General features: G+C 41.7%; 1 long non-coding RNA gene across 2 annotated transcripts in view; it reads right to left on the bottom strand.

Moving 5' to 3' along the window:
* LOC115281170 overlaps positions 1-14,768 on the bottom strand; it is an 18,852-nt gene extending 4,084 nt beyond the window's left edge. The window contains exons 1-3 of one of the 2 annotated variants that reach the window (XR_003904141.1): positions 14,742-14,768; positions 12,634-12,774; positions 276-361 (exon numbers count right to left, since the gene is read on the bottom strand). This is a non-coding gene — a long non-coding RNA (uncharacterized LOC115281170). Of the gene's footprint in view, positions 1-275; positions 362-12,633; positions 12,775-14,007; positions 14,095-14,741 lie in introns of those variants that run through there. The other variant, XR_003904140.1, reaches the window with a different exon arrangement.
* Positions 14,769-18,029: the final 3,261 nt, after the last annotated feature.

Raw genomic sequence — 18,029 nt, 5'->3', positions numbered from 1 at the left:
CTAGCAGGAAAACAAGAGAGACCTAATGGAGAACCAGGGGGAACGGAGGAGGGAGAGAGAGTTGGGGAGAGAGAGGGATGCAGAACTTGAGAGACTATTGAAAGCTGAGAATGAACTGAGGGTTGGGGGGAAGGGGGTAGGGGGGAAGACAGGTGGTGGTGATGGTGGAGGGCACTTGAGGGGAAGAGCACTGGGTGTTGTATGGAAAACAATTTGACAATAAAATATTATGGAAAAAAAATGTATGTATACCATGAAGGTCATAGGAAACTCACCAGAGTAGGTGTTACCTGGCTGATCCTTGGGAGATGAGTAGGTGTTTGCCTCATATTCTGGAGCAGAGACAGATAGAGATAACATTCTAATAGGCAGAGAAACAGGGAGAACACAGTGTGTTATTGGACTGGATATTTTTTGAAGTTCAAATACTGTTCTTTATTTGCTTATTGGCAATATCCTTTTCTATTTTCTCTTTAGTGGCTGCTTTAATGTTCATAGTAGTTATATTTCTTCTTATGAAGAAGTATATTTCTTCTGGTATATTTCTTCTGTTTGAAGGAATTCCTGTACTTTTTATTGTGCTGCACTATTGATGAACTATTTCAGATTTGTCTATCAGAAAGTGGCTTCAGTTTGCCTTCATTTTTGAAAGATATATGCATCTGATATAGCATTCTTGGTTGATACCCGCTTCTTCCTCTGTACTCCCAAGTAATTTGATTGCACCACTATTTTCTAGCTTGCCCTGTTTCTGATTTCATTATTAATCTTTGTTCTTCTTTAGATACAATGCCCTTTTCCCCCCCTGTGAGTGCTTTACAGTTTCTTTATCTTTCAACAATTTGAGTCCAATGGCTCTTGGTATAATATTCTTCATGATTTTTGGATTTGTGGTTTATTGAACTTTGTAAATCTATAGCTTAAGAGTACTAATGAAATTTGGAAATTTTTAAATAGGATCTTCCTCCCTTTTCAGAGACTCCAATTACATGTATATTATACCTTTTGAAGTATTTCCCACAGCCCTGTTGTTGCTATGTTGTTTCAGTATTTTCTCTTTTTCCATTTCATTTTAGATACTATGTATCACTGCTTCAAGTTCATTAACTTGTTTAGTGTTTAATCCAATGATAACTTAAAATACTGAAAATACTGTATATATTTTTATCACGAAGTTTAGTTTAAGTCTTCCTTTTTTATCTTCCACATCTTTCTTAATATGTGTGTATTCGCCTCTACCTTCTTGAACATAATGAAACATATTTATTTTGTCTGTTTTAATGGCTTTACCTACTATCATGTCATCTGTGCAATCCCTAACTCTGTTTCTATCAGTTGATTTTGTTCTTCATTATGAAGGATATTTTTTTCGGCTTCTTTGCATGTATTAATTTTTTAGTAGAAGGATGGTACTGTGAATTTTACTTTACCAGGTGCTGGAAAATATTGTATTTCATTAATACATTTGTTTTGTTCTGGGATACAGATAATTTACTTAAAAATCATTTCATACTTTCAAGATTTGCTTTTTTAATTTTTTTAATGTTTATTTATTTTTGAGAGACAGAGAGACAGAGTGCAATCAGGGGAGGGGCAGAGAGTGAGGCATAGAATCTGATGCAGACTCTAGGCTCTGAGCTGTCAGCACAGAAGCTGATGCAGGGCTCGAACTCGCAAAGTGTGGGATCATGACCTGGGCTGAAGTCAGATGCTTAATCTACTGAGCTACCCAGGCACCCCTCAAGCTTTGCTTTTTAGCTTTGCTAAGCAGGTTTAGGGCAGTATTTTTACTCTGGAGCTACTTCAGCCCATGACTGAGGCAATATTTTTTGGTGTTCCGAATGCCACATGTGTTTTCAAGGTTGTTGTTGTTGTTGTTGTTGTTGTTGTTGTTGTTATTATTATTATTATTTTAGTCTGGCTGGTGAAACACAACCTGTTTGTAGTCCTGTGTAAACTCTGGGGTTTGTTACAACTGTTCCTTCCAGGTGGTTCTTTCCCCAACTTCTGGACATTTCCTCACATGCATGCACTGATCAGTAGCCAGGTGGAGACTTTACTAGGACCCTCTATATGTCTCCCAAGGTCTCTTTTATGGCCCTTCTCTCCATCAGTCCATCTCCTCTATAGTAATCTTGCATGCTGCCCTATATGTCCCAACTGTCTCAGCCTCCCCAAACTCTTGATTCTGACTCCTTCACTCTGGGAGGTCAAGGGCTCCATTTAGATCCCTCCTTTCTTCATTATGGCCTGGAAACCCTCCAGGAAGGGTTTCCTACAACTGAAGGACTTACTACTTTTGTTTTCCTTACTTCAGACAAAGCTTCTCTGAGCTACCTTCTGTCCAGTGTCTAAAAAACAGATGCCCACAGATAGATGCTACAGGGTGAAGAAGGTAGACCCAGTCCTTGCCTTCACTGAACTGATCCCTTCTCAATAAGAAAAATATAAAAATTAATGCCAATAGAATGGGAAACAGAAGAGTACAATTATCTGTTAGAAGTTATATCTACTCCAAGGATATAAGGATCAAACCAGCTAATGTATGCATATTGCCAAATATACTGCCTGGTATACAATAGTTGCTCAATAAATGATCAAAACATTGTGTTGAGAGGTAGTAAAGATTGAAAACATCACTATTGAAGGAAAATACATCAGTAAAAGTTTGTATCTTTGTAAGGTATGTGGAAAGGATGGTAATCAACAAATTTGAAGCATTGGATATACATTAAATAACAATTTAGCTGACTTGGCAAGAGCTTAGCCATCAATCATGGATCTCTTTTGATAATGAATAAGAAGCTCTTTGGCAGTAAGTTTTGTATACCAATACACACCTGTACTACACATACATATATTTTGGCCACTTTACCTTAGCTTTGTAAGTTTTACAAAGTAGCTTTGATCAATCTCTAACCAGAAGTGTCATCTGTGAATAATGCCATGAGAGTCGTATTAAACATATCCTGCACAAGTATATCCGGAGCAAAGATAAAGTGTCGACAGGATGATTGAGTTCCACTTGCAAAATTGATTATTTTACTTCCCAACTCTCTAGCCTTTAATTGAAATGGATAGGTTTGATGGAGCACCCTTGGCCTTGGCCATGGTGTCTGACAGAGCCTGAAAACTAACACCCTGACTTTGGAGGGCGCCGAGCCAAGGGTTTCTATAGGTCAGTTCTCCGTCCCCACTCTGTCCCATTGAGGAGGATAGGATCAGTGGGAAATTGGCCAGGTCGTCACTCTGACGCCTTCCATCCTCAGTGCAGGGAAATAGAGCTTATGTTACCCCCAACAGTGGGGAACAAAATTAGATTTTAGTGCTCAGTAAAATGTTCAACCACCCATCAAAATCACTCCCACTAGGGGAAAAAATATCCTTGCTGAAAAAAGAAATATCTGGGAATTGTTTCTCCAAGATAATTGACTGGCTCCCCTCTGGCTAAATTGGAGAACAGTGGGTGAGTGATCCTGACCTCAACGTCTTGGTGCCATGTTTTCCAAAATGACTATCTTTTAAAGCACCAGGTGAGCAATGCAGAATGGCCTAAGGAAGTATGTGGTTTTGATTGAAGGTGCAGAGGCTAAAAGGGCCATTGCTTCCATGGTAAGATATGGGACATGCCAGAGAACAAATCAGCTAATTGGACAGGTTCCATTTGTTTGACAAACCACCTGAATGATCTACTATGGAGAAGTTTAGCACAGTGCACCTTTCCCATGAGGTTCATTGGTGCATTTGGTTAGGAATGGTAGCTTGGTCTTTGAAACAAGTGTCTGATACTGGCAGGATTAGCCCAACTGTTGCAATTGGTTAGTAGGCAAAATAATTGCACTCCTGTTTTTACTGAAGTCTTGTTAGAAGCTTACTGAGGAAAAACATGACTTGAAAAAGAATATGTGTATGTGGACACACATGTGAATGACTACATTCTATTGCTCTAAATATCACAAAATCCCCATTATCATTGGGTATATACTATATTCTTAACAGCATTGGAAAAACAAATCAAAGGTGTGAAGAAGCCTATTGTTTGTGGATTGATTACTCCTGCCCCTTCTTCAGCTCATCTATTTTCTGTTCTTAGAGGGCCTTTAAGACTATTAATAGTTGAATGCTACCAGTTGCCTTCATGAACACTAAACTCTGACATTTTATTCTTGCAATGGTGTCAATGTTTTGATCCCTCCTAATGATTTTGTTTGATCCTTTTTTCCTGTGTTTTGATGGAAAATGAGTACATTTAGTTTTGAACCTCTTGAAATTTTCTCCCTCCAACAACTTAAAGAAAATTCTCTTCCCCAGCATAGAGAAAATTTCTGTATTGCATCAACAATAGACATAGCTCTGGAAGCACTGTTTGTTTGGTTTTTTATTCTTTTACTTAGAAAAATCACCAATTAGCTCATACGTTTCCTTCTAAAATTCCCACATTACTGAAGAGACTAAATATTATATTTTTGAAGTCCTATGTGCAAATTCTTTAAGTTTTATTGATAGCAGCAAAGCATAGGGATGTAGGTGCTGCATACATCTCCAAATACAGTATAAGTTTGAATAAATTACAGTGTGTTTAATAGATGGACTACTACATAGCCATTAAAATGATGCATGTAAAGACATTCTGATGATGTGGGGAAATATTTATAATGTAACACTAAGATAAGTCAGCACACAGAACTGCATATTTGCCAACACACAATACACTCTGTACATTCGTGTATTCACATAAGCAGAAACATAAAGAGAGGCAAGTAAAAGGTAACACTTCAGCAGAAATTTAATAATGGTTCTTTCTTTTGTTTTTAAGTTTATTTATTTTTGAGGGGGTGGGGTAGAGAGAATCTCAAGCAGGCTCCATGGGTGGCTCAGTTTGTTGAACATCTGACTCTGGCTCAGGTCATAATCTCACAGCTCATGAGTTCGAGCCCCACACTGGGTTTGTTGCTGTCAGCACAGAGCTCCTTTCAGATCTTCTGTTCCCCACTCCCCACCCCTCCCCTGCTTGTGCTTTCTCTCTCTCAAAAATATATAAACATTAGAAAAAACCCCAACTTATCTGAAGGGAAAGAATGCTAGGTGGTCTCTTAGTCTCTGGCCTTTCCCCCTAAACTTCTGGAGTCTTTATTGTTATCCCAATGTACCCTGAGAGAGAATCTGGTGTCGCTAGAGGCTGAAATGACCTGCTGGAGTGGAATGGTGACTTGGTAATGGGGTCACATCTGGACCCCATCCACAGACATGAACAGCTGCTGTGAATAGTCTGGGGTCTTCTGCTTCTGCCATTCAACCAGCTGTTTTATGTTTTGTGACCTGTGGCTCAACAGCAATTGTAAATATATGCTTCCCTCTCCATGACAGACTTTTATTGGAAGCATTAAGAACCCTACTGGTATAGCTTACTTCATGACATTTCCCAAAGTCACAAGGAATATGACATGACATTTTACAGGGCTGTGATTTTGCAAACATTTCTACACAACATCATGAAAGTTTCTCATTAAACTAGACTAATTTGACCAGGACAACTGGTGGTTTGGAAGGTTTCTCCTTACGTCAAAACTAGGTGCTCCAGACTCATCTGTTTTATCTTTGCACATCCTTTGCTAAACCATTGAGGCAAATCTTTCTTAGAAACTCATGCCTTCACATCTCTCATTACATTAGAGGAAAGACACTTGTGCCAAGACATACTTTTATTAAAGGAAATAAAAAGAGGAGGATGAAGTTCTTCCAATCTAGAAAGGTCATTTAAAAATTTAAGAATTGTCCAAACTCTAGATTTACTAATAATAAGACTGTGAACTATATGGGGAGGATTGATGGAATCACATCTATTTCTAGCTAGATACGTAACAAAAAATACATGGTTAACTGTACTGGGAACTACTAAGTGAAGGTATACACATTTATTCACTGCGGGATTTCTCAGAATTCTTAATTCATTAAAAAAAGAAAAGGTCTTCCAAGAGAGGTCTAGTGGCCCATAGTAGCAGGTGGTGGTATCTTCCCTGTAAGTTTGGTCCTCCTCCTCCTTCTAAAAGCTGACGCTGTCTCCCAAGCCTCACGTGACCATGCCTGGCCAATCAAAGAGCCCATGAAAGTTCTACAACAGCAGTTTGTTCAAGGGTGAGCAGGTGAACCATGCTAGCCAATCAGAGCCTTCCAACTCCTTTCATGGCCATATTTTTCTTTATCATACCATTTGCCATCATCGAACACACTATGCATTTTCTCGTTTATTTTATTGTTTCCTTCCATTCAGTAACATAGGCGTACCATGAGGACAGGAATTTATGTCTTTTCTGTTCACTGGTCTATCCTATGTGATACATAGTAGATGCTCCATAAATATTTCTTGTTGAATCTTGACATGGATCAGGAAGTGTAGAGTATGTGGTGTTTCTTAAACTTATTTTCAGATAGAACCCTTTACCTATAAGGCATTAGACAGGTTAATTCTCTGTGGAACATATGTTCAGAAACACTCTGTAAAGCTTCTAATAAAGTATAAATTTAAATGTGGTTATCTTTTCAATGAGACACAGAGGGGTTAATATAATTGAGCCAAAAGCCCACGCTGCACTTGATGTTTCATGTGTTTTAGTCCTCAGTTACCCACATCAGCTTATGCAGCTATGTAGAGAATGGCCTCTGCTACATGCCAGGCTCACTTATGGGTCTACTTCTGGTACATGGACTCACTGAAACATCATACCAGAGCAGTTGAATGGAATCCCTCTTTTGTCCACAAAGTTAAGGGTGTGACTTCTCTAAGGCTGCACAGCTCTGTGCTCAAGTGGGGGTTACACTGTCCCCATTTGACACTTCTTTTTTTTAAGTTTTATTGTTTATTTTGAGAGAGAGAAAGACAGCACAAGCAGGGAAGGGGCAGAGAGAGAGAGAGAGAGACGGAGAGAGGGAGAATACCAAGTAGTCTCTGTGTGTCAGTGCAGAGGCCTATGCAGGGCTTGAACCCACGAATCAAGAGCTGTGAGATTGTGACGAGTTGAAACCAAGTCCAATGCTTACTCAACTGAGCCACCCAGGAAAACCCCACCCCGACCATGCCAGTTGACATTCCTAATGAAGAGTTAATTGTGCCACCAGCCCCATGTTACCATTTCACCCTTCAAAGGACCCAGGTTTCCCAAAAGTTGTAGAGTGTGTAGCTAATGAAGCAAAACATGTGCCGTAGCAGGGGAAAAGCAGGTGTTACACATTGCACCCTCAGCATCCATTCAACCAATATTTGAGCACCTACTGTATGCCAGGTACTGTGTTAGGCACAACCAATACACAGCAAAAATGATATCCCCTGTATGAAGTTTAAACTCCAGTGAGGGGAGACAAACAATTAATGGTTCTGATGCACAATATATAGACAGAAACACAACAGCAGATGTCTAAGGAGTTCAGTTTTAGTTTTATTTTTTAAGTTTATTTATTTATATTGAGAGAGAAAGAGAGACAGAGAGAAGGGGACAGGCAGAGAGAGAGGGAGAGAGATAATCCCAAGCAGGCTCTGCACTGTCAGTTCAGAGTCTGACTCTGGGCCCAAACTAAGTAACCATGAGACCATGACCTCAGCCGAAATCAAGAGTCACATGCTTAATAAACTGAACTACCCAGGTGCCCTAGGAGCTCAGTATTAGAAGGGACTTGAGAAACTTTGCCTCTCTGCCCCTGAAAACTAGGTGAATTCCACATGTCTTGCTCGTAGAGAGGAAGAGAGGCTCCGTCCATGCTAACAGAGCCCTTTGGCCTCTTAGAAACCAATACTACAATTGATTCTAGAGTTGAGTTCTTTCCCTTTTCCACTGAATATCTTGGCAGCATCAAAGAGCCCTCCAGAAGGACCTGGCCTTACCACCAAACAGATTTTATGGTGAACTGGACCTCAGATTAGATGGAAAACACTGTCTTAGAGGCAGATGCCAAGTGCTTTATGCATGTAATAGCACTGCTCGTTATTATCCATTATTTATCAGCCTGGGGAGATTGAAGGAGACAGAGCAAGACCCCTTAGTTTAATGTGAGGTCTTTATCTTTCAGCTTTTTAAGCTCAAACACGCCAAGAAAAGCTGTTGAAGTGTTGTCAGTGAGCACACCCATCATTGACCAGCCAGCTCTCATCCTGAAATGCCCCAGACCTCAGAAATACAGCCGCCTGAAAATTCGATCAAGGGTCTTCTGGAGTTGGTGTTGGCTGGGGGGTCCAAGGCCAAGCCATGGGGGGGGGGTGAGTGCCAGGGTTTAGGACAAACATCTTTACCCTGGATTATTCTGGTCTTCTCCCTCCCCCCTCAATAAAACAGCAGTCCTCAACCTTAGCAATGCATTGGTTTCACTTGGGAAATTAAACAAAAATCCTGATTCCTAGGTTCCACCCCGAAAGAGTGATCTGGTGAGAGGCTTGAACATGGGGATTTATCAGAGCTCTCCCAGATGATCCAAATGTGCTTTCAGTGTAGGTGTAGACGTAGGCATGAAGGGATGAACAACTCAGGTGAGGGGCAAAGGACAACTGTTTTAGAACTCTGTCAATCCTGCTTTGCCTGCCTTCACAAAAGATTAGTTCAGTCAGTGGGTAAATCTTAATTAATCTTATTGTGCTACCATTTTGACTATTTTAGACAACCTGGTCGATTTATCCATGTTTAAATCACAGAAATGGTAAGGTTTCCAAGGTCATTTACTTCATAGGTGAATTTTCTTTATTATTATTTAATGTTTATTTTTGAGAGAAGGAGAGGAAAGAGAGCAGGAGAGGGGCAGATAGAGAGAGGGAGAGAGGATCCGAATTAGGCTCCATGCTGACAGCAGAGAGCCTGATGCAGATCTTGAACTGATGAACCCTACGATCATGACCTGAGCCAAAGTCAGACGCTTAAACAGCCGAGCCACCCATCACCCCTGTAGGTGGATTTATGTATCCGGACTAAGGAGGCAGGAAGGCTAAACCTGTGTAGGAGGTGGTGAAGTAAGTCCTGGGTGTCTAACCTGGGTGTTCTTCAGAAGGGCAGCAGGTCCAAAGGAAGTAGGAGGTGGGAAAAAGGAGAAGGGCTAAAGGACACTGATCTGTGATGGATGAGATAAATTCCAGTGCAAGAGTTCACAAAACTTTTCACCAAGAATCTATTTTTTCTACTATGTGCCTCTATAAACTTGATGTTGGAAAACTTTTCTTACACAATGAATGCATTTTCCTGCTGAAATATTTCATCGTAAGCCTTTCTGTCTGCTAAGTGGAGTGTGTCTTCAGCAGGATGTAACCAGTGTTTTAACTCCAACCCAAAGCAAAGAACCTCAGCTGTGAGTTTGTTCCCCCACAGGTGTTTGCATGAGTGCATGTGTTTTGTGAAAGCTTTTTGGAAAATGGAAAGTAGAGGATGGACTCATAGACACATTCAGAGATCCCAAGGGATCTGAGCCCCCAGAACGAAGGAAGGAAGCCAACAGATATTAATCTCCTATAATGGGCCAGGCACTTTGCTGACAGATAGGTATCCGGAAGTTTGGGCTCTGAGAGGTCAAGTTACTGGCTCACAGTCCCAAGGTGGAGAATGGAGCTGGGTTACAAATTGAGTCCTCCATCTCTCCGCACGGTTTCCCCCACACCATGCTAACCCCTGCGGGAACTTCTGAATTCAGACTTTCATCAGTGAGAAAGCCTGCTTCTTGGCCCCAAAGGAAGCTACTTTTATTGAGTCTTCGAGATTTCCTCCATCTGTCTCCCAGAATGATAGGCTAAGCTAATAGGCCCAATTAGGAAGTTCCTCTGGCTTCGACCCTGGATGCATTAGAGTCTGTTGATGGAGAGAGGAGCTCTGGCTTTGATAGTCTGGGATTTAATGCAGCTCCCTCCCTCACCAGTTGTGCTACCTCAGGCAACTCACCAACCCCTCCAAGTCTCAGTTTCCGTCATCTATAAAGTTGGGACAGTGACAGTGCCTACCACATAAGGTTTTGTGAGGATTAAATGAGATACACATGTCACTTAGCCCAGCACATTGTAAAGTGCCCAGTGGATGTTAACATTCGCCATGGTTACAATCCCCATCCTCCAGGGCCCTTATCACCATTTTGCCTTGGACAAGTCACTGATATTCCCTTGATTTGAGGACCCAGCAGCCCAGCCTAAGGAGCATATCACATCCATTGCCACTTCAGCTTCTGTCTTCCTTCTCACCATGTGTTGATCCCAACTCCTTGCATCCCCAGCCTCCATCCAGATGGAGGTAATGCAATTGCTTATTTCAGAATGAAAGCAAAGAAAACTGACTCCTCCTCTTTGAGGAATGGCTGAAAACCCCTCAATTTTATACTGTGTTAATCAGGCCTGAAAGAAGTGACAGAAAGCCAATAGCCAGGCTTGGAAATCTGTGAGAAAAATGCCCTAGGAAGGCTCATTGGTTTCTCATGCATAAGTGAAGCCAAGTGGTTTCTGCAAAGACTCAGGAGCTATTGCTTTGACCACTGCCCAAGCCAGACCTAGGTATATGGAGACAGGAGTCCCAGCTCAGACTCTACTGTTTACCCTTCATTGTTGGAGAGGACACCTGGCTCCTAGACTCAGGTGGCTGGAGGCTGTGTCCTGTCCCCTGGAATCGCTTCCCTAGGATCCATCCTACAAACATTCACACCCCCTGGGTCCCACTTGTGTCCTGGCATTGCATTCCTTCTCAGAACACCATGATGATTACATTCTAATTAAGAAAGACCTACCCGAGGTCACAAACATCCACTCTTTCATTTACAGGTTTGGTATAACAGAAATATATGCATTGCCTTTTCCATGTGTAAAACATATCCCTATTTATTATCTCATTAGTAGAACACAAATGCTGGGAAGTAAGTTCTCAGATAACTGTAACCCAGTTATTTTTATTTGATTTGATTTATAAAATAAGAATAATAATCCCTACTGTTGTGAGGATCAAATGGGGACTTTTCTAATTTATAGTAGCTATTAAATTCTATGTCTGTGGAATTTCTATCCAGGGAAACCAACTTTCATTGGAAGCTCATGTCCTAATAGTGGCAAAACCCAGACTTGAATTCAGGTTCAGAGTTCTGCTTATCTTAACCAGAGATAGAAAGCCCTGGTGGGGTTTATGAGACCTAATTTGTATGTTGTTTCTATAAGGCAGCAGGAACTGGAGAACAACAAATGCCCTGCAGAACATCATAGGAAGTCAAAATTCTTAGGAATGAACATGTCCAGGTTTGATTCAAGTTTAATTTGGTACTAACTGTGTGACCTTGGACAACTCACTTTTATCTTAGCGTCACTTTACAAATATGTAACGTCTGCCTTACAGGATTTTTGCAATGTTTAAGTGTTACAGTACATGTAAAGACACAGCATTTGGCACATGTAGAACAATAGTGTGCCCAACTCAACAGTTAGGAGAAAACATGGAGAATGTTAGGTAGAGGGGGAAGTGGAAATGTACACGTGACCTGCCCTCAAGCCTAGAGTCATGTTGCTCAGTACAACCAAATCCAGGTCTTCATCAGATGCATGGACTGAGCCTCCTTCTCAAGTAGAGTTGACAGTGAACATCCAAGAGAGGAAAGTTGCTTCCTTGCTGACCCAAGTCACACAGGTACACATCAAGTTCTCTGCAGATCTGACAGGCACATGCAGTCTCAGTACCATGAGAAGAATTCTGAGCCTCAACGTCATTATCTATAAGGGAAAGGCAATCTCAGACCTACTGCAATGGTTTAAGGAGAGGATCTGTGCAGCATGGATCAAGGTGCTAGTCTAGCGTGTATCTGTAAACATATTTTACCTACTTGGGTAGATTATGTGCTTATTGAAGACAGGTCTGCAAAAGGTTCTGTTTTTAAGGAATGTTTGTCCTCATAGGGAGGCAGACCTAAAACCATGTCATTTGTGCTGAGGTCACAAAAGGGGCTGTGGAAGCACAAAGAGTTAGAACCCTTCCCCCAGAATCATCCATAGTGTGAGGTAACAGTTTATTTGGAAAGTATTTCAGAACAGAGAGCATGTGCTGGACCCAGGTTTGGTTCCAAGCACTGCTTGGAATTTGAGATTCAAAAAGGCAAAGTGCAGAGTGCGTAGGTGGCCCAGTTGGTTAAACGTCCAACTTCAGCTCAAGTCATGATCTCGTGGTCAGTGAATTCGAGCCCCACATTGGGCTTTGTGCTAACAGCTCAGAGCCTCCCTCTGCTCCTCCCTCGCTCACACTCTGTCTCTCAAAAATGAATAAACATTAAAAAATTAAAAAAAGCAAAGAGGCAAAGTGAATTAATAACCCTGGGACCTTGGCCAACTCACTTTGCCTCTTCGAATCTCAATTTCCTTATCTGTAAAATGGGTTTATTCATACTTACTTGAAGGGTTTGGGTGAGGGCTTAAAGTGTATACAGTATCCAGAGAGTGGCTAGCACACCAAGAACATTAAAAAATTTCAGGCTGTTAATGTTAGTATACATTTAGTGTGTCCAGAGAAAATGTACTATTTGAGAAGTTGTTAAATTTCCTCTCCATGGGGCTATTTAAACAGAGACTAGAGTTAAGCCATGGAGAACTTCCTTAATGATATTTCTCAACCCATTTCAGACCCCACACAATCTGAGAATCAGTGGTTTTACCTGGGAAGAGGCAATCCTGGTTCTAGACTCCCAGAAGAGAGATTTCTCAGGGAGATGAGGAAGGCCCCGTGAGATCAGCCAAAAGAGGAGACCTCCTGAAGCAGAGATGAGGGCCGGGATCTTGTGAGTGGCCATAATCCCCTGGAGAAAAACAATACATGCATTAAAGAGAACAGTCCTTAATGCTCACATGAGTGAAGTGGGAAGCATAATTTAGAATTAATAGTTTGAAGCTAGAGCAAACCTTTGAAAAGACAGAGGAGACTGAATGGGAGAAGTAGGTGGAAAAGTTAGGGGCGTTACAGTAGTCCATTTGGAAAGTGGTGGGGGCCTGGAATGGCAGTGGAAAACCAAAAAAAAAAAAAAAGTAGAAAAGAATGGACTATTATTAAGGTAAAATATAATTAATTAGAAAGTCCATAGTCTAAAGAGCTCAGAGTCTAATAGAGATAGATATAGTGTGGAGATTTCAGTGTCAGCTTCAGCATCTAGACTCAGCCAGGGCTTATGCAGCATCCTTGATTTCTATTAGCCTTGTAGGCTTGGGGTGAGTCATTGTATCTCCTTATACATTGTATCTCCTTATATGTATCCACATATCCAAAATGAGGTTAACAGTAATACATCTATCACAATAACCCAAGCCACTTATTTAACACAGGAAACATCATTTATAATTCTAATTGTATTTCATGGATCTAATATACAATATTATGTCTTATATGCTTAATATACTACTATGCATGAGGAATACAGGAGTTGTTCCTTTTGTTGCTAACAAAGTTTGAACCAAGGTCTTGAAGCCACCCCTCTTTAATTGCATAGTACGCCTAATCCCTGACTCTTGTGGCATACCCAGCAGTTGAGAAAAACAGGCACCCGAGACTCCTTGTGTATCAAAAAGAACTGAATTAATAACTAGAAGGAAAGAGAGAAGGCACTTGGAACGCATCTTAAATTCCAGTAATCAAATAATAATTATAACCCTATTGACAATGGAAACCAAAGGAATTTTCCTTGATACCCTCCAGTATCACATAGTGGATATGAGGAAGCAAAGATCCGCTGTGGCCTGGCGGCAGGGGCTGGCATGGAACAAGCTTACCTAAGCCCCAGGAAATCTTCCCTCAACAATTTCAGAGAATTAAAAACACTGCTGACCACACCCAAGGGGACAGGGCTCTCTGAACAATCATAGAGTCCCTGTGGGGTGTGACCACCTGTCAGTTTCTAGGGTTAAATATACTTAATTGGCCCTTCTTGATCTCTTTGGAGACAAAAATTGATCCTCTCTGGTCACTCTTAAGATTAAAATAAACCCCTTCCTACTTCAAGGAGTTGCAGATGTTGAGAGATGGTCTGGCATAACCTTACCAATTTATAGAAAATAACTTTTTCCCAAGGCTCACAGTTTGCAAAGCCTTTGCCATATATAACATCACACTTGTTCCTGGTATGGATTCTGGCCGGCAAATGCTATAGGTCTAGAAGGGAGGGAGGGAGGTTGCACAATGCTGCTGTGTGTCCCCATTCTTGTGTCAGCACGTTGAAGATGTGTGAAGTAATTCATTTACCCTGGCCTCGGTTTCCATATCACTGCCCTAGGCACGGGGTGTGTGATGGAGAATGAAACAGCCATGGTTCTTTCCCACATGAAGCTTATGATCTCACAAGGACCACTGAATCATAAATAAGTAAGCAAACACATAAATATGTAACTGTAAACTGCCTAAGTCCTAAAAATATAATCAACACATTGCTCTGACGGAGTGTAAAGGGAAACATCTATTTTGTTACAATCTCCCGGCATAAAAGGCAATATTAATGCTGGGACTTGAAGCCAGCGCCCGTCAGAGAAACTGTTCAGTGATCCTAGCCGGCCACAGGTCAGAGGGAGAATGGCCTTACACAGGATACAACACAACAGTCTCAAGCACCCCTCCTGCCATGTGGGGTTTGCTCAATCAATGGAGGCTTAAATCTGGAATTCGTTTTACAGAGGGTCCAACTGAGATGCAAAACCAACTGAGAAAATCATCCAGGCTTAATAGCTCATAGAGGGAGTGGAGAAAGAGGGCCAACTTCCTTCTCCTCCATTCCGATCCTACCTTTTTGCTACCAGAGCCAGATGCCAGTGAGAATGTTACCAAGATCCACAAAGGCAGAGTCACAAAGGGGATGGGAGGAATGGGACCCCACCCTTCCTGCACTGTTTCCAGGTGCCCTGTCCCAGGGAGTAAATCTGTGAGGGAGCTTACCTTCCTGGAGCAGATGCCCTTACCCTTTTAAAATAAAGCTTTTTAACATTTATTATCTTTGACTCTTTCAACCTAAATTTAACTTGGCTTGGCTAAGTCCAGGCTGCCCTGAAACCCTCTGAGCTGGGTTTGGTTTAGGGCCTGTGCAGTGGAATGTGGGAGAGAAAGGCTTTCTAGTGCAGGGGTAGGAGGCCCTCCAGGGTGCCGGGTCTGGGGGAGTCTTAGAAATACGGTGTGTGGGGAGGGGGCACCTACATCACAGATGTCTGAGTGCCCAGTGCAATGCTGAGTCAACCAGAAAGAAGTTTCTGCAGGAATGAAATATGTGTCTGTGATTTCATGAAGGCACCATAAACCAAACAACACCCAATGGTGTTATGGAGCCCCTTTAAATTTACAGCCTGCTCTCTCTGGAGGAGTCCACCAGGTCAGGATGCAGGAAGGGAAAGAATGGAGTGTGTGTGTGTGTGTGTGTGTGTGTGTGTGTGTGTGTGTGTTTTCTGAGAGAGGAGAGAAAAATGAGACATAGTAAAATCGTGAGAAACATAAGGGACGAGAGAGAGAGGCAGGGGAAGAGGGAAAGAAAGAAAAATATACAATGAGCAAGGGACAAGGGGGAGAGAGTGAAAAAGAAAAAAAGCTTCAAACAGAAATAGAAGTACAGAAAGAGGAAAGTAGAAAGAATGAGACATTGAAAGAAATGCAAACAGAGGGGTGGAGACAGAGAAAGAACAGATAAATGGGGAAAGAACAAAAACCAACAAGTACAGTTAAGGAGAAATAAAGAGGAAGGTTGAAAAGCAGAGAGGAAAATGACATTGGTAAAGAAAAAACAGGAGAGAAAGAAAACAGGAGGAAAAAATAAAGAAGGGAGAACACCCGGGAGAGACAGAGAAACAGAATGGTTAACAGAGAAACAAAACTAGTTAGCAATGTGGAGCCTGAGTCAGAGACAGGGACAGAAGCAAAGAAGCAGAGAGAGACACCCAAGGAGAGAGAGAAGGGGAAGTGGGTGGCAGTGAGAAAGGTAGGAACAAGACTCAGAGACAAAAGGAAACAGAGCAGGGGGAGAGAGACATGTAGAGAGGGGCCCCAGACCCCCCCGCGTAACTGGGGGAGCCAGTGATGACAGCGGGCCCTCTGGGTGGGCAGCTGCTGAGACCCCGAGTCTGTTCTGGATTCTGCTCCCGCTAGGAATGACCTGGTGTGGGTTTTCAGTAACAGGATTCATTTAATGAAAAATCTCCAACCCATAAATGATAGCTGCTAAAAGGGTCTCTTTTGCTTTCTTGGAAATGGAAGTGGGAGTTACTTAATATTGCTTTTCTGAGAAACAGGTATATATGTCAAAAAATGGCCCTTTCTATCCTCTCAAAGAAAACCCCCAGTGTCTCCAACCTCAGATGGTGCTTTTTATTACAACTCGCTACTCTCTGAGTGGACGTGTTCCGAATGTCTGCTGCAATCCTTTTCCCATTAGATTTTTGGATGACACTTACCGCAAGGGAAATACAATTTCTTGGTCTGTGAATTGTTTATGTCCTCATCAAAATATATCTTTAACGACACCCTGGGAGATGATTTTCAAAAGAATTTTCCAGTCTGCAGACTTTTAAAAATCCCCTTCTAAACTTTCCACAGTCCGTAGATGGGGCAAGTAATGCTGACTCTGGAGCGTTTAGCTTACAGCATTTTATGTTTTGTTTAATACTTAAAATTATCTTTACTATTTATTGAACTCCCATGATGGCTAGGTGCCTTAGAGAGAGTACCAAATTTAATCTTTCTCACAACCCTCCAGGAGGGATTATTATCCCCACTTCACAGATAAGGAGATTGAGGTTCAGAGAGGTTAAATAACTTGCTTGAGGCAATGTTTTTAATAATAATGACATTGTAATTTATGCAACACATACTATGAGACAGGTGCCATGCATCCACTCATTCCCTAAAACAGCTCACATGCCTTTCCTAGTAGCCTTTTGTGAGAGGTCTGAGACTCAGAATTAAGGTAAGGTAACCAAGACCAGTGAGCAAGTAACTGGCAGAACTTAAAGTACATCTGTTTAATTCCAAAATCAGTGCCCTCAATCAAGATGGTCCCTGTCCCTCCTTGCTCTTGCTAGAAAACTCACATTCTCTCAACCTTTGAACTTGAGGAATGCAAGGGCTACATTTTTAAATTTTTATTTATTTGTTTGTTTGTTTGTTTATTTATTTATTTTGAGAGAGAGAGATTGAGAGAGAGAGAGAGAGAACACAAGCAGGGGAGGGTCAGAGAGAGAAGATGAAAGAGAATCCCAAACAAGCTCCGCACTGTCCACACAGAGCCCGATGCAGGGCTCCAACTCACAAACTGTGAGATCATGGCCTGAGCCGAAATCAAGAGTTAGATGCTTAACCAATTGAGCCACTCAAGCACCCCAAGGGCTACATGTTAATCACTAGTATGTTTCCCCAAAAGAATGGAAAGTTCCATGAGAGCAAAGACCTGCATTCCGCTGTGGGTATCAGTGTTTGGCATCTTGAAGAGGACCAACAAATAGGTGTTAAATCACCGAATCTTTGAACCCAGCCCCTGCTATGTTTGGCACACTATCAGTGCTCCCTGACCTTTTAGCCCACCATCCTTTAAGTCCACATTTGCCCTAAAGATGCGAATCCAGTGCCTTTCTGGAACATTGGCCAAGACAGAGGCCCTTAAGAAACCCTCACTTGAGAAATTCTTGATTTGGAAAAATGGTTCTGTGTTTCCTCATCCATTCTTTCAGCCTGCTCAGACTTGGGCATCATTTTTAAGTTTCAATCTGAAGAAAGGTCGTTGATTCATGTTCACTACTACACAAAGGAGGCAGGGGCATGATTGTTGTTTTCATCAGAAGGCTGCTCTGATAAAGGCTTTGACCTTGTCCTGACTTTAATTTGCAGGGCAAGAGTCAATCTCATTTAATTATATGAGGGCTTTTGCAAACTGATACCTAAGAACGTTGCAGTGAATTTTGGTTCAGTATTAAATATGAACACTGAGTCTAGGCTCCAGGAAAAGAGTGTGTGATGTAGTAGACTTTTTGAGTCACAGATACTTTCTCCTCAGTCTGTAATTCTTAAAGCAATGTCTCCAATAACTGGGTGCCAGGC

The sequence above is a fragment of the Suricata suricatta genome, chromosome 16, assembly GCF_006229205.1.
Source record: "Suricata suricatta isolate VVHF042 chromosome 16, meerkat_22Aug2017_6uvM2_HiC, whole genome shotgun sequence".
Classification (NCBI taxonomy): domain Eukaryota; kingdom Metazoa; phylum Chordata; class Mammalia; order Carnivora; family Herpestidae; genus Suricata; species Suricata suricatta.
This window is presented reverse-complemented; position numbering and strand designations above follow the sequence as displayed.